The 16,265-nt window shown below is 44.3% G+C and overlaps 1 protein-coding gene across 5 annotated transcripts in view; it reads right to left on the bottom strand.

Moving 5' to 3' along the window:
• The window catches only part of PLEKHA2 (pleckstrin homology domain containing A2), an 85,345-nt gene that overhangs the window by 61,161 nt on the left and 7,919 nt on the right, over nucleotides 1-16,265 (bottom strand). The window contains exons 1-2 of one of the 5 annotated variants that reach the window (XM_023737863.1): nucleotides 10,797-10,971; nucleotides 10,382-10,457 (exon numbers count right to left, since the gene is read on the bottom strand). The exons of 3 other annotated variants lie outside the window; for them this stretch is intronic. The gene's annotated coding sequence lies outside the window, so the exon portion shown is untranslated. Of the gene's footprint in view, nucleotides 1-10,381; nucleotides 10,458-10,796; nucleotides 10,972-16,265 lie in introns of those variants that run through there. One more of the 5 variants, XM_004383413.2, reaches the window with a different exon arrangement.

Raw genomic sequence — 16,265 nt, 5'->3', positions numbered from 1 at the left:
TATCTTTGGACCCAGTTGGTAAGCACGGTATATAACTGAATGTTGGTTTTCAAATTTTCCCTTTTCATCTTATAGGATTAACCAATGCCTGTCTTTTTCTCAAATCAAAGGCTAGAAGACATTTTACAACCCCCTTCCCAAAATATACCTTTGTTGAGGGGGTTTCCCATTTACATGGATCCATGAGTGGGAGAAGACCCTCACGTACCAAAAGGAAAGGTAATGGTAAGAATTCTAGTTGCCATATTGCCTGACTACGGCTCTATCCCAAGGGAGGGGGGGGAAGCTGTTCAGATGTCCTGAGAAGCAGCTGAGTCATAGAGCTCACCGAGAATGTGGGAGGTGGGAGGAAGGATCAGCCACAGGAGAACTGAGCATCACACAGAAATGTGGTTATAACTAGCCGACCCACACAGAAGCGAAATACTCAAAAGATGGTGCAGAAGACACAAACCTTCAGTCCTAAGCCTGAATCCTCTGATAGTTCATGCTGATCTTCGTTTGCATATCCCTGTCACAAGAGCTGCTAAGATTTGGTAGGAGACAGCCTGCTACTCCATTCCCCCCAAGCCCCTCTTCTTGCCTCTTAGACCATGTCACCATCATCTGCCAAGTCTTCCTTGGCTCTTCGTCTTTTTTTACAGAAAGGCCCCCTAATACAATTAATTCTGGCACCCTATACCCAGCCTCCACTAACAACTGGGGAGTGAGGAAAGAGGGAGTGCTAGCAACTGGTACTTAGGGGGACAAAACAAACTGGATGCATATATCTATATATATATATGCTATATCCCAAAATTCCCCTACCAAGACCAAGGCAAAGCTTCCAAATATCCTTTCCACTTCTCACAAACACTCCTCAGGCTATATAGTTTTAACTTGCTTCTGACTCCCAAAAATCACTTATCTTAAATTTTATTTTAAACTAAGTTCCCCAGAGTAAAAACACTGGCTGGGGAGTGATAACACGTCTGGTGGTTTGTCCCAGGAGCCGCTCCCCACCCCCTCCAGCCCTGGGCCCCATACCGGACAATGACCCTTTCCCCTCTTCTCCTGAGGCAACATGGAAAGCCTTCATGCTGGTTTAGAGCACTAGGTACCCCTCTGCCTAGCTAGCTCCTTCACTTTTGCTCTAATACCATAATGAAACCATCCAGCAAGTTGCTTCCTAGCCATCAAAGCACATGGCTGACAAAGAACACAGAGTATTTGTGCTGGAAGGGGCCTAGGTCCAACCCACTCAGCACCCTATCTTTCCAGAGCATGCCAAACCTCCCCAGTGTTTTCTGTTTCTAGTGCAAAAATCACAGTATAACAATGCTGTTTAAAAATCACTCTAATCAACCCCTAAAACTATTGCCCTGAGGTAATCTTTAAATCTTACACAAAAATATCCCTGGAAGTCTTCTTAAAACCAAACAATAGCTTAGCTTAACTAGTAAAAAAGGTCTGCCTTGAGCATTATGCTCTTTTAAGAACTGTCTATACGGGATCAAATTGACAACAGCAACCAGAAAGATTAGATAGGAACCTCAGGGGCAGAGAGTTTATGTTAATGAAGGAGGAACAACTCAGAAAAGTAAGGTGAGAATGGTTGCACAACTCAAAGGATGTAATCAATGTCAATGAATCATACATGTAGAAACTGTTGAATTGGTTTATGTTTTGCTATGTCTATTCTCAACAACAACAAAATAAATTTTTTTTAAAAAATCACCCTAACCAACTGTTTTCACTTTTGCCTTCTTCTTCATGCCCCTGTTCACACAGATAACCAGACTTTTTTAAACTTAAAAGTGGATCATAAACATTTTCCATGTGGCTATATAGTCTTTATAATCACTGTTTTTAATGGTTGCAAAACATTACTAGACTTGACTGATTACAATTTACTTAACCATTTCTCTATGGTTAGACAAGTTATACCCAATAACATTATTTATAAATAATGTTAAAATTCGTATTTTCAAGCTTTGTTTCTTCTTTTACACAGAAACAACATCAATTTCCAAGTAATAATATGACTAGATCACAGGCTATGATCTTATATAATTCTGAGACCTATTACAAGATTACTTTCTAAAAATATTTTCTCTATTTGCAATGCAACCATTATTACCATCACTATAATCTTACAAACATTGAATATTCTCATTATTTTAAACTGCTGCAAGTTTCAAATATATAATGACTAGTGAGGTTGAGCATTTTTTCACATTTGTTTCCTACTTCATCTTCCTTCCTGGACTTTGATAAATGAAAATCGAGTGTATGTGTGTACACAATCCATCAATCTCTCTCTCTCTCCCTCTCTCACATACACACTAAGCCAAAACATGGTTCCACGTAATCCAAACAATAACTATATATTTTAATGAAAAGTAAAATAAAAAAGAGGAACTTTGGTATGATCCAGATTTCTTCAGTAGAATATAAATTCCTAAGTATGTGCTGCAAATAAAAATAAGTTAAATATTTAATTTATGGTAAAAGTGAAACTCAGAGGAAGAAGTAAGTTTGCATGGAGTTGCCCATTGATCAGCAGCAGAAAGTGCGTGTTACGAACTGAACTATGTCCCCCCAAAACGCGTGTCAACTTGGCTAGGCCATTCCCCGTAATGAGTGGTTGTCCACCATTTTGTGTCATTATCCTATGTGTTGTAAATCCTAACCTCTATGGTATTAATGAGGCAGGATTATAGGCAGTTATGTTAATGAGGCAGGACTCAATCTACAGGATTAGGTTGTATCTTGACTCAATCTCTTTTGAGATATGAAAGAGAGAAGCAAGCAGAGAGGAGAGGGACCTCATTACCACCAAGCAAGAAGAACCAGGAGCAGAGCACACCCTTTGGACTCAGGGTCCCTGTACCAAGTTCCTAGACTCAGGGGAAGATTGATGACAAGGACCTTCCCCCAGGGCCGACAGAGAGAGAAAGCCTTCCTCTGGAGCTGGCACCCTGAATTTGGACTTCTGGCCTCCTAAACTGTGAGAGAATAAACTTGTTTGCTAAAGCCATCCACTTGTGGTATTTCTGTTATAGCAGCACTAGATGACTAAGACAGTGGGTTAAATGGCAATTAAACTGAGATTCCTGGCCTGTGTTTCAGTAGCTTACCAGAAGCAGCCCATGAGAAGGCAGAGTCAATGGGAGCCTACCTCCGAATGAGATGAGGGGCACTGGGAAGTATCTCTGCCACAATATCTCCTCCACTGCCCATTTCAATGCCCTTAGATTCCACCATGAACAATTCAAGACAAGAATAAAATTGCCCTAGGAATTGAGCCAACTGACACCTTTATCAGACCTATAAAAGAGACAGCTGGAATCAAAACCCTAAGAAAGTAGAACATACCCCAGACAGGAGACAGAAGCACCAGAGGGACTAAGAAGTGAAGGAAAGGTTGCTGCTTATGACAAATATCATCTACTGAAAAATTTTCCTAGGACTCTTATATACCCTGGGCAGGAGTGTGATCCTTTCTGGAAAGCAATTTGGCAATATGTAACAAGAAAGTTAAAAATGTTCATACCCTTCGACCCAGTAATTGTACTTCTCGGATTCCATCCAAGTAAATAAACAGAGATGCAAATAAAAATTGAAGTAAAAAGATGGCAACTGCAAATAGAATTTATAATATCAAAAATTTGGAAACTTCCTGAATGTCTCAATGATTATGGAATAACTAAACAAATTACGGGACAGTCACCTAAGGAAATTCTACACAATCATTTAAAAATTATGTTTTCAAGTAATTTGTAATAAAATAGGGAAAAACTCACCATATCATGGTTTTTTTTTAAGATACAAAATTATCATAGTCTCAATCAGCCAAATATTATTTTTGTATTCTTGTATGTGGGTAGAAAAAGACTGGAAATATATTCACCAAAATATTAACAGTTATGATCTCTGGGTTATGGGTGAATTTTATTTTCTTCTGTATATTTTTTAGCACACTATTTTCAAATTTTTCTACAGGGAATTTATGTTACCTTATTTATCGGGGTAAAGCCATTTAATTACATATACACACCCCCCACCATGGTGTAAGTTTTGAAGGGAGAATAAATATCTCAATTCTCCAGAGTCCACAACAAACACCTTGCCTAAATTATAGCTCTCTTAGGACTTATTTAGTGTTTTAAAGTCTTAACTCTAATAAACTAATACCCTACATCACAATTACCCAAGAGTCAGGTACTTGCCCAGAGGGCTTCAGCAGCCTCCAACCTATTGGGTTTCTTACTTCCCACTTCACCATCCTTTTAGATATTCTCATTCTCCCCCCTCTGGTTTGGTTCCTTACTCTTGGTCTTCATGGGAGTCCTTGTCCTTGGGACTGACTGAATGTTCAGTCCCAAGTCAATGCCTACATTCCTCTGTTGATACAACACCTGAGCCACACCATGACCAGTGCTCTAGGGAAGGGAAACGGGGACCCTGACAAGGACCCCCAGTGGAGTTTTCCTTCTTGAAACTTGGGAGATGAGGTTGGCATTTTTTAAATAAACTGATGGAGGGATGAATGAAGAGATGGTTAGATTTTTTTTTAAAAAAAAAGAAAACTATAGAGCTATTAAACTTCATCTCATGTGTTTTGGATATGTTATCAGGAGGGACCAGTCCCTGGAGAAGGTCATTATGCTTGGTAAGATAGGAGGTCAGTGAAAAAGAGGAAGACGCTCGACAAGATGGACTGACACAGCGGCTGCAACAACGGGCTCAAACATAACAACGATTGTGAGGATGGTGCAGGACCGGGCAGGGTTTCATTCTGTCGTACATAGGGTCACTATGAGTCAGAACCGACTGGACGGCACCTAACAACAACACAGAGCTTTAAGTCATGAAATCTGTGGTGTGCTGTACTGAACCTCTTAATTTTTAAGATAGCTTGTAGTTTGGCGGTCCCTGGGTGGCGCAAACAGTTAAGCACTCGGCTACAGTCCAAAAAGTCGTCAATTTGAACCCACCTAAAAGGTGCCTCAGAAGACAGTCCTGACAATCTGCTTTTGAAAAGTCACAGCCTTGAAAACCCGATGGAGCAGTTCTACACGGCACACATGGGGTTGCTGTGAGACAGAGCTGACCTGACAGCAACTAACAACAACGTAGTTTGGAGACACAGCAAAGAACACAGTGAAATAAGAGAGATTCATCTACCTGACTGTTCTGACACATTTGAGGTAAATAAAAATGAGGGAAAGTGATGACACAGATAACCCTAAAGGTATCCCTAAGCCTTAAATGACATTGGCCCTCTTATAAAATAATCTACTACAACTTCAGGGAGTTCAAATATTAAAATAAAAAATTCGTTTTAATATTTAGAACTTCTTCTTTCACATTACTCTGTATTCGCAAGACAGAGAATTCCAGCGATTTTGCTCCAGAAAACAGTCAAGATGGCATTTCTTGACAAGTAGCTGGGTATGCTGGAAGTGTATCTCCAGGCCTGTTAACCCGCCTAGGGCAGAAGCTGGAGATAGCAGCTTCAGTGGCAAGCAAGAGGGATACCAACAGGAAATTACTAACTTCTAACAGGAGAAAGTTTATCAGGAAATGACATCAGAGGTCTGAGAGGACTGTTACATAGCAAATAGGAACTGGAGGGTAGAGGTTAAGAGTAGCCACTCAGCTACTGCTACAATATGTATGGATATGTGAACACAGTTCCCGTATGTTTGGATTTGCAGCATATGTAAGTGTGCACTGTGGAGCTACAGTGCATCTTGACAATGAAGTCCAGCAAAAAACAAAACAAAACAGCTATTTCAGAATGCATTGCTAAGTATGCATCAAAAATTATAACTTGGGAAGTGTGGGAACATCTACTTCCTACTGTTATAATATCAGAGCACTTTGAAACTGTCCTAAGAGCAAATTCCAAATAGTCTAAGGGCAAGAGAAGAAAGTGGAATAATGTCAGAGAGAAGGGAATGTACTGAGGGCATGTTCCCAACAGAAGCGCAGGGTGAGGAATGCAAACATCTACAGAAATGGAGATGCTAAGAAAGGGTGTCCAATCCCCACTGGACCCTTGAACTTTGCCTGAAAGGCAAGAGACACTCAAAAGGAATTTTTAAGGGATAAAAATATTAGGGAACAGGCAGGAGTAACCGAAGATTGACAACAGCAAAATAAAGATGCCATTAACAAAAACATATTTTAAACACTCATGACCTCTCTTAACAACCGCCTCATCTATACTCAAAGAAAATGTGTTTATCACAGCCGGCGGGAAACAAAGGCCTGCCCGTGGCTGAAGGCTTGGTTAGACATCTCCACCAGAGACATCAGCAGGGCAGGAGAGTGGCTACATCTGGTTTATAAATAGCCTATAAAAACTAAGATCTCTAGCTTTCCGAATTGTGAAAGTCCCCCCAGTTAGAAGATACAGTGAATTCAGTTTCACTATATGGCTTCCTAACAATAGCTACACAAGTCCCAGAACTATAATCTTCATTTTAAACTTGACCGTGTCCACCAGCAAGTATCTGAGGGCACTGAGACATGCGCCGTAGGAAAATGAAATGCAAACATCATCATTTCTCGGATCTGCTAGCCTTTTGCTAAATGCTAAGTGGAAACTGTAACTGGCCTGAGTGTGTCTGTCTAAAGGCATATGCTCTTGACTTTGGGCAAGAGGAGGGCCGGGTGTGGTAAGCAGGTTGTAGAGGTGACAGTCATCAGCGTGAGTGCTTTTGACGAAACTCTTGCAAGAAGATGACCATTAAAAAGGGTGTGCTGATTTCGGTTACCCATCGACGCACAAGAGTGAAGTGAAAGAGTGTGGGTTTTAGAGTCAGACAGACCTGGATTCAAATACCAGACAAGCAACTGAACTCTTCTGGGCTTATTTCCTCATTTGCAGAATGGAAACACCTACTTCAAAGGTTGCTGCATGGATTAAACTAAGTATTGTGTGACAAGGGTTTCACACAGGGTTTGGTAAAGGGCAAGCACTGGGTAAATGTTGTTGTTAAGTGTGTGTGTGTGTGTGTGTGTTGTGTGTGTGTGTTGTGTGTGTGTGTGTGTGTGTGTTGTGTGTGTGTGTGTGTAGTGCCTAACACAGAGCACATGTTAACAATTACTGCTACTGCAAAGCTGCTTAACAGGGAAGGCGGCTGCATGGGCGTCTCTACTCTTCAAATATCAATGAGCCTACAGAAAAGCGGTGACCTAAGATCATTGTGGGCAGCAAAGGGCAAATGTGACATAGGGACTCTCTCCTGCAAAGAAAGGCATAAACAACCTTACTCTTCCCTCTATATGAAGAACCATCATAGTCTGCATCTCTAAGTATTCTCCAAGAGATTAAATAAAAAATCCAAAGAGGTCCAGAGGCTCCATCTTGGTCAGGCAGGCTTCCCTGAAAGTAAGTGGAACTCAACATGCTTATCAGGTTCCAGGGAAGAGACCCTGGAGCTGCCTCCTGCTCCGCCTGTGGGGGAATTGAAACAACACAGGCCAGCACTGCAATTAGCTGGCCAAATTGAGTCTTCTCTGTTGGGACAGCGAGTCCCAGCTTTTGCACTTTAACTGCAGTGTTTCTCAAGAGCATGAGGACAAGAGAACCTTGCTTCCTGCCTCTTTATCATAGCTGGCCGGCCTCTATGGGCAGGAAGGCACACCACCGGCCCAAAGCTGAAAGCCTTTTGTCCACACTGGGCAGTGTCAGGAGCTCCTGCCCCAGCAGGGCTTGGACCTCCAAGAGCCCGATGTAGCCTTTAATCTGCTGCAAGTCACTTCAATCAACCAGGGTCAAGGCAGAGAAGGGACTTCAAGAAGAAGATAAGTTATAAAGCCTAAAAGGTTGGAAAGGCTTAACAGCAAGGGGCAGGGGAAGGGGAACCAGAGTGAGCTAAGATCAGAATAAAGGTCAATGGGCTCTTCCAATTATAGTTCCCCCCACCCGCCCAACCACAGACCTCCTCAGAAAGGGCAGGAAGAGATTCCATTCCTCTCACCTCTGAGCACCCTCCTGTCTAAAGCCCTGCCTCAATAACAGGTTTACATTGGGCAGGGCTAGGATTCTTCTCTTCCCATAGGCTGTCACACTATAATATCTGCTCTGCTTCCTTCCTTTTCAAAGCCTAACAGATTAGATCGCCAGGGTCCTATCCAGCTCACTAAGACTGATGGGAAACTGAAAGTAAAGCAACCCAAACTGCTCATGATGGGAAGAGAGAGGAGGCAGAGCAGCCCAAGTCCCAGCACCCATATCTTCATTTCCAAGCCCTAAGTCTATAACGGCCAGAATAGAGCCCCAGCTTTCTTACTAAAGCAGAAGGAATATTTACTGCACTGTGGTCCCACAACAAAATCAAATCTGAGGCATCTAACCTTTTAAAGGGGCATCGCCCACCTGTCCGCCTGCCCCATGAAGAGGACAGGAAATCAATGAAGTGCCAGCTGGATGCAAACAATGAAGACTGCGTTCCTGCTACTTGGGTCTTCCTGGTGTTCCACTACTTTTAGCAAATACCCGGCAAGTCAGCAGGAGGGCTGCTCAGGGAAGCTTGGGTGACAGGGCTGATGCTTCTCCCTTTGCACTTATGCAGAATCTCTCCCCAACAAGGCACCCATTAAAACCTGCATATCTTCAAAATTTATTTTGATCTCAGTCACAGAATATAGTTCAGCCCACTACGATGATATGATGCGATTTGCAGGTCCTATTTCCTTAAAGAGAAGAACTAGAAAGTACCAACAATAAGGGGGAAAAGGGTTTGCAAAAAATTCTCTACCAAATTGGCAAGCGGTTTTCCAATCAATACCTAGCTGGTTACCCATCCGTGAAGTGAGTAAAGCTTCCATTATCAGCTAAAACTGCACTAGGAGTGCCACAGCAAATTTGTAAAAAGTGGAACTTACAAGTAGACAAGCAGCGCAATAGGTCTAAAGGCAACCTCCTAAGTAAATCCCCAGGAACCAGTCTGGTGGACCAAATTTCTACAGGCTTTCTGTAAGAACTTACCACATGGTTCTTTCTCTCCCATTGGGACAAATGCAAACAATCCATCTGCTTGCATTCGTTCATTCATTCAGCAAATATTTACTTAGCACCTACAAGATGTTGTGCATTGGGCTGGCCACAAAATCTAGACTACAAGTTAGACTTTTGTTGCGGCAAAGGTCACCGGCCTTCACAGGGCACACACTGGAGAAAGCTAATATCTGAAATGACGGTTTTAAAAAGCCTCCTCTGGTTTCTCAAAGCACCCTCGCCCTCTGGAGAAGGCTGTTCCCTGAAATGATGATGATGCTTTCTAAACGCCTCCTCTGATTTCCCAAAGCACACCCAATCTCTGCTTTAGTGCTCTACCTTGTGTTCCAGGTACTCACGTACAGCCTGCGTTCTCTACCAGAACACAGGCCCCCTGAAGACGGGCTGTGTGTTGTTCATCACTGCCTTTCATGCCCTTATTGCTCAAATAAATGGCAACTGAATGCATCCGAAATAGAAAACAAAGCCTTCTATTCTCTCAAGATGTTGGCTTTACTGTTTCTGGAGGTTTTGCGGCCGAAAAGGAAAAGGGGGACTTGATCAGATATATTAAGAACAACACCAGTACAATTCTGAAACTTCAGCCCTGAATGCAACCACCACGGAGCAGCCCTGAAATGCCTCCAAGAGCCACAGCTGGCTCCTGGTAGAATGCTTTTCTCTGCTGTTAACTCGCCTCCGAAAAACCCCATTTGGAGTGAGTCCTAAAGAAAGCAGGAGGAGCAGGAGAAGGCGTTAGAAGGGGAAGATACATCTTGAACCCATGCAAACTAAGAAGGAAAGAAGCCTAAACTTAAGACGAAAAGCTGGGGGCAGGGCTGGCCGTGGGGAGGAGTGAAAGTCTGAAGTGGAAGGTGCTCCGGGGCTGGCGCTGCCGCGCCTCCTCTCCGGACGTGCCCGGACACTTCCTACCTACAAGGCCTCTCTTCTTCCCCTTTCCTTTCTTCCTCCCTTTCTTTTTTCTAATGAGATAACAGCCTTCAGGTCAGGAGCAGAAAAGAGACGCTAGAAAGGCGAAGGAGAAGTTGGGGAGGGCGGAGGAGGAAGCGGAGAAGGAGAGAGAGCGCTCCCCTCTTTAATAAAGGGCTTTCCTAATCTGACAGCTACCCTGCATTTTGGGACAGTTCCTCCAGGTTAACCACCTAACCTGGAGCTCCAGAAGCCGAGGGACTAGGCTGAACAAAAACAAGGAGACTCCGTAAGCTGCCGTCTAGTTCCCAACCAATGCGTCCCAAGACTCTGGTCCCAGAGGAAAGGCGGGGGTCTCTCTAAGGGAGCATTCCAAGCCTGTCATTTAATAAGGAGGGGTAAGCGTCCTTGAAAAAGAGAAGTCTCCAAGGCCCAATCCGAGCCCAAGGGACTTGCCTGGGGATTCCTCTGCTCTCCTCCTCTAACCGCAGCCTGGGCAGTCGTTGCGGGGCCAGTGCCCCAGCGCCAGAACCTGCAGAGAAGTTTCGCCGCTGCAAACGTGAGAAAATGCAGCTCAGCAGCACAACGCCCCCACCCTCCCCGCAGCCCCACCCTCGCGGCCTGACCCCCGGCGTGCAGACCTCCGCGACCCTGGACGTTGGAGGAGGGGTTTCCCGCTGGGCTTTCCCGGGAGCTAGAGGAGATCGGCGGGGACAGCGGCGACCTCCCCCTTTGCCGTCAGCCACCCGGGCAGCGCACCCACGCCGCCCCTCAGCCGCTTCCCCTCCGCCCGGGCACCCCCTGCACCCCCAGCCCGCGCCTGCCCCCGCGCGCCCCCCTACGCCGGGGTCCACGAGTGCCCTCAACTTACCCCGCCGCGCAGGGGCCGGGGCTCGGGCGGGGCGTTTTACATCGGGGTGGGCATCGCCTCTCGGGCTCGGTGGGCCCCTCGCTCTCGGGGGATTTCTTTCTCTCGCTGCCAAACTCTCTGTACCTCTCGCTCCCCCTCCCCTTGCCCGCACCTTCACTTCAGTCTCTCGGCTCTTTTTTCCGGGTTAATTACGTTTCGCATTAAAGCAAAACCCAGCCCCGGATGTGAGTACAATGCTCCGCGGAGCTCGCCGGGGGAGGAGAGGGGTGCCGGGGCGCCGCGGTCTGGGAGGGGGCGCGGCCGGGCGCCGCAGGCTGCGCGGAGGAGGCGGGGGCGGGGCGCGCGCACCGCGGCGACCTCGCGGGTGCCCGCGGCCGCGCAGGTGGGACGCGGGCCGCTGAGATGGCCACGGGGAGGGCGGCCGGGCCTCGGACGCCAAGCCTGGGCAGCAGGTGTCCGGAGTGGGGAAGGGAGCTGAGGGCTGGGGGAAGACTCCTTGAAGAAAGGAGGTGAGCCGGGGCTCGATGTCCCTTTTTTTTTAAAACCCGATTTCGTCTTTCCAAAGCCCCACCCAGCGACTTAGCCGGGCCTCCCTCAGGTCCTGAGCTCTTAGCCTTTCTGGGGCCACGGAGTCAGATTTAGAAGAAGAACGCATTCTTCCGGGTTGTCATGAATGTGCTAGAGTCCAGCGAGCCTTAACGGGGGTTATAGGAAAATTTCAGAGTGTGGAGCAGAGACACCCTTCCTGCCCTCAGAGCGCAATGGTGTCTGAGAAAAATGGGGAACAGACAAGCGTTTATGAAGTAGATATTACCAAGGGGAACCTAAGAGAACGACTGTTTGCTGGTGCCGCACCTGCGTTATCTCCTCTGATCCACACAGCAATCCTGTGGGTATCAATCCCGTTCACGATAAGGAAACCGAGACTCAGAGACGTTAAGTAATTTGCCCTGGGTTCCACAGTTAGTAAATGGTAGGTCTCTCAGGTTCTGAAGCCGGCCTCTCGCGTGGGGAGATACACACTTAAATACACATAACGTCAGCCGCACAACATCCAAACATACATAGTGGATTCACTCCGTGGTGGAAGACCGTGAGACGCTACATCCTGATTCTGATGCAAATGTAGTTAATAAGGTCGGGACCGTAGGAGGCTTTGAGAAAGAGAAGGGCTTACGAAGACCCTTGAGGTTCTTCTGGACAAGGACTGAATTTAGGGGGAGTGGTGGGAAGGCCGGTCCAGATCCCGATGTTGAAGGGGAAGGAAAGCTTGCTAAAAAGTCTCCCAGATCTGAGGCAGCAAAGCCTGGGAGGCGAGGGAAACTGAGAACCAGCTGGGTCAGAAGGAAGGCAGAGGACAACCTCCAGCACAAACCCCAAAAGGACTAGTGAAGAAACCACACAAGTTTCCTCTTTGATCTTGAGTGCCAAAGCAAAAATGAGAGACATCGTTTCCTCAGGTGTGGAAAAAAAAAAAAAAAAAAAAGACGTTGCTTTAAAATATTTTACTTTGAGGAAGGAAAAGGGGACACAAGAAAAAAAAACATTTCCCGTGAAAAAAATACATCATTTTTTTTTTCCGCTCATGAAGATTTTTGCCACTCATATAAGTTTTATGCAACATAGCCATGTTGAAGAGCATGTTCTCTGGTGCCAAATTGCCTGGGTTTGAATCCAGCTCTGCCATATGTTAGCTATGATCCCTGGGCAGTGCCTCAGTTTCTACACCTGGGTGGTTTTGAAGAGTAAATGAGTTAACATTTGTAAAGTGTTTAGATTACTATTTAATATGAAGTCAGTGCTGTGTACATGTTTTTTACATTTTAAAATTAGATTATGGGTTTTGGTGTGAAACGGAAAAAAATTCCATCCAGCTCCAAGCGAATCAGACTGGCACTGATGGTTTCCAGTATGAGCAATGAGGTAGAAGTCTCAGATTTCATGGTATGGTTCATATTAAAATGCATAAAATTCTACTCCCCGTGGGGCCTGCCTGAGTCACTCAGTCACAGAGCCACAAATATGTTCTGAGCACTACTGTATTGGATGCCTGCGAGGCAAAGAGAAATGAAAGGCTCCCAACGTCATTGAGGGGAAACAAGTGTAACTAGGAGAAGGCTGAGGCAGCCCCGTACCCGTGCATAAAGTGCCAGGAGAACCGGCAGAGAAAATGAGTGTCATCCATCTGCCTTTTAGAGAAGAAAGACATCTCTCTGTGCTGGGGCTCTCAAGGAGAAGGTGGGCTTTGAAAGGGGCCGTAGAAGATAGGTACAGTCTGATTCCAGTGGGGGAGGGCAAGAGTACATTGGGGTGGGGGAAGATCATCAGCACATTTTGGATGATGATCCTATTTTACTGGGAGCCCCATGTACTACTACATTTACCCCTGGCTAGGACCTGGCCCCAGTTAGACAACAATGTTCCCTACAAGGATTCCTTAGAGTTCCCCACCACCACCTCCTAAGCACCACAGAGCCAGTGTCAACTGAGGCTGTGCTTGGCTGTATCCTTTTACCATCTATTGACAGACACATTTGGAAAGTATTTCCATTGCCTGATTTTATACATTAATTTTTTATTTTATTTTTTAGTGTAATACACAGCACTGCTGTCTGAAAACATGGCTCTGCCCGTGAGGAAAGGAATGTCAAAAAAGGATCTTTCCTGTCATCTATTTCAATCCCTTTGTTGTATAAATGCAAAAAAAAAAAAAAGATTCAACAGTTTGCTCAAGGTTTTGCAGCTATAGTTAGTGGTGGAGTTGGTTCCAGAACCCAAGGTTGAGTACTCTAGAGTCTTCTAGTATTGGCGTAAGAACCTTCCAGTGCAGGTGGAGACTTCTGGCCCAGACCTAAGAATCTAAACAGAAATGTTATAGCCTACTCTAGCCATTTATTTATGCATTTTCTATTCATTTTTAGTGTTAATAACCAGTTAAGTATATGACCCAATGACCTTTAGTGGCCCAGACAGTGAACCTGCCGGGGAACTACATTGCTCTTTGTCCTCAGAGATACCCATTATATAAGGCACCAAGCTGCAGCTGAGACCTTTTAGTTCGGTTGGGGAACATGTGGGACTGAAGAGGTCAAGATCATTGGTTTGATTCTGGTTCAGGCCAGTTAATTTTGCAGAGATAAACCGTGCCAAGGCCACAGACTGTACCCTCTAGTTCTAGCTGGTCATTTTATGTTGTTGTGGTGTGCCATTCTGACTCATAGTGACCCTATAGGACAGAGAAGAACTTCCTCATAGGGTTTCCAAGGCTATAATCTGTATGGAAGCAGATTGCCACATCTTTCTCCCATAGAGCAGATGGTGGGTTTCAACCTCGGACCTTTCGGTTAGCAGCTGAGCATTTAACCACTGCACCACCAGGATTCCTTGGTCATTTTGTAAATAATTGCTATTGGTTTCAAAATACAAATGGTTCTATACCATCCATTTCTAGGAATATTTCTCGTACTACCGTTGTTCTATTCAGTTCTACTTATTCAACCATTATCTGCATTTATTACCATTTTCCTCCCATATCTCTTAAATTTACTTATTTGCCAGACACTTACTAACTAAATGCTAATTTCTTTTGAGATTGGATTGTATTACCTCATTTAAGCCTTACAACTACACTGGGAGGAAGGTACTATTATTTTCCCCACTTTATAGATGAGTGACTAAGGCATAGAGATGAAGCCAGGATACAACCCAGGCCGGAGTCTGCCCACTTTCTTAGCTAACTGAGCTAGACTGGTATGCAGTGTTAGACTTTGTGAAGGACAGAGAAAGGCAAAAAAGAATCTTTCCTGTCTACATTTTTAATCTTTATCATCATTTAGAATCTCCATTCCATTTTACCTAGCAATTCCATGTCCAAGGATATCCTACAGAAAGTCATATGGATAAGTGTGTGTGTGTGTGTGTGTGTGTGTGTGTGTGTGTGTGTGTATTATATATTCACTGCAGCATTCTTAATAATGGTGAAAATTGGAAATTACTCTCATGCCCATCAATAAGCGATTAAACGGGTAAATACTGGTACATCCATACTCTTACATTATGTAGTTGTTAGAAAAGAATGAGATAGAGCTCTATATGAAAAATACTAAATATTTTAAGTGAAAAAAAAGGGCACAAAACTGTATGTATTCTATAATTCCATTTCTGTAAATAAAAATTATATATGTTTATTATCTGAAAAGGTCTAGAAGTATCCATCCCAAATGGTTAACCTCAGGGCAGGGGAGGTGGTTATAATGGTAGATTTTCACTTTCTAAGAGATATATTTCATAATATTTCATTTTTTTCCAACAGGAATGTATATATTTGGTTATGAAAAAAATATTTACAATTTTAAAACTATAAGAAAGAAAAACACATTGAAAGCTGCAAGGAGCTCATCATTTAGTCTGGAGGGAATATAACATATACAGAAATAACTATGATAAAAGCCAGAAAGTGATACACACAGACAGAGGAGAGGAGAGAGAAAGTTCTACAGAAAGGTCACAACCAGCTGGGATTGACAGGTGCAGGAGGAAATGTATGAAGGATCTTGACAAGGGCCTCAAAGGAAAGGTAGGATGTTGAACCTCGAAAGGGGGCGAGAATAGGTGGATTCCACATATAGACAACATCAAGGGCAAAGCATAAAGGAAGGAAAGCATGGGATCTGTTCAGAGAAGTGTGACCAGTATGGTATAGTTTGGCTGGATCAGGGGAGGATGTTTGAGGGATTTTCATGGGGAGCAAAAGAGGAAAAAAGGTAGTTGGAAGGTCTTTAGCTAAACTAAGGAGTCTGTACTTATTACCAAACCAAACCAGTTGCCATTAGTTCCAACTCATGGTGACCCCATGTGTGTCAGAGGAGAACTATTCTCCATAGGGTTTTCAATGGCTGGTTTTTCAAAAGTAGACCCCTAGGCCTCTCTTCCGAGGCATCTCTGGGTGGACTTGAATCTCTGACCTTTGGTTGAACAGCCAAGCCCATTAACCGTTTGTACCACCCAGGGACTCCCTGTACTTACTACATGAGGCTTAAAGAGAGACAAGTTTTTTGAGCAAGGAAGTGATAGAATCTGAGCATGCAGCAGTTTCATAGTTAATGACTGCATAATGAGGGGTCAAGATATGGATTGTAGCGCCAAGCTGCCTGGATTTGACTCCTGGCTCTGCTGCTAATTAGCTGTATAGCCATTTACTTAACTTCTCTGTGTTTCTATAAAATGGACAAGATGATAACAATAACCGATCTCATACCATTGATGGCACTGACTGAGTTACCATCTTAAGGCACATAGTAAGTACTGAGAATGTCTGTTGTATTTTTAAAAAAATCATTAATAGCGTTGGATTAAAATCTTTGTGTTTCATTTTGAAACCTTTATTACAAAGAGCTAATGTTACATGATAAATTATTAACTATTCTTTCTTCTTACTCTCACAAGATTAGACTATTCATCTCCTGATAC

Source organism: Trichechus manatus, unplaced genomic scaffold (genome assembly GCF_000243295.1).
Source record: "Trichechus manatus latirostris isolate Lorelei unplaced genomic scaffold, TriManLat1.0 scaffold00109, whole genome shotgun sequence".
Taxonomy (NCBI): Eukaryota; Metazoa; Chordata; class Mammalia; order Sirenia; family Trichechidae; genus Trichechus; species Trichechus manatus.
This window is presented reverse-complemented; position numbering and strand designations above follow the sequence as displayed.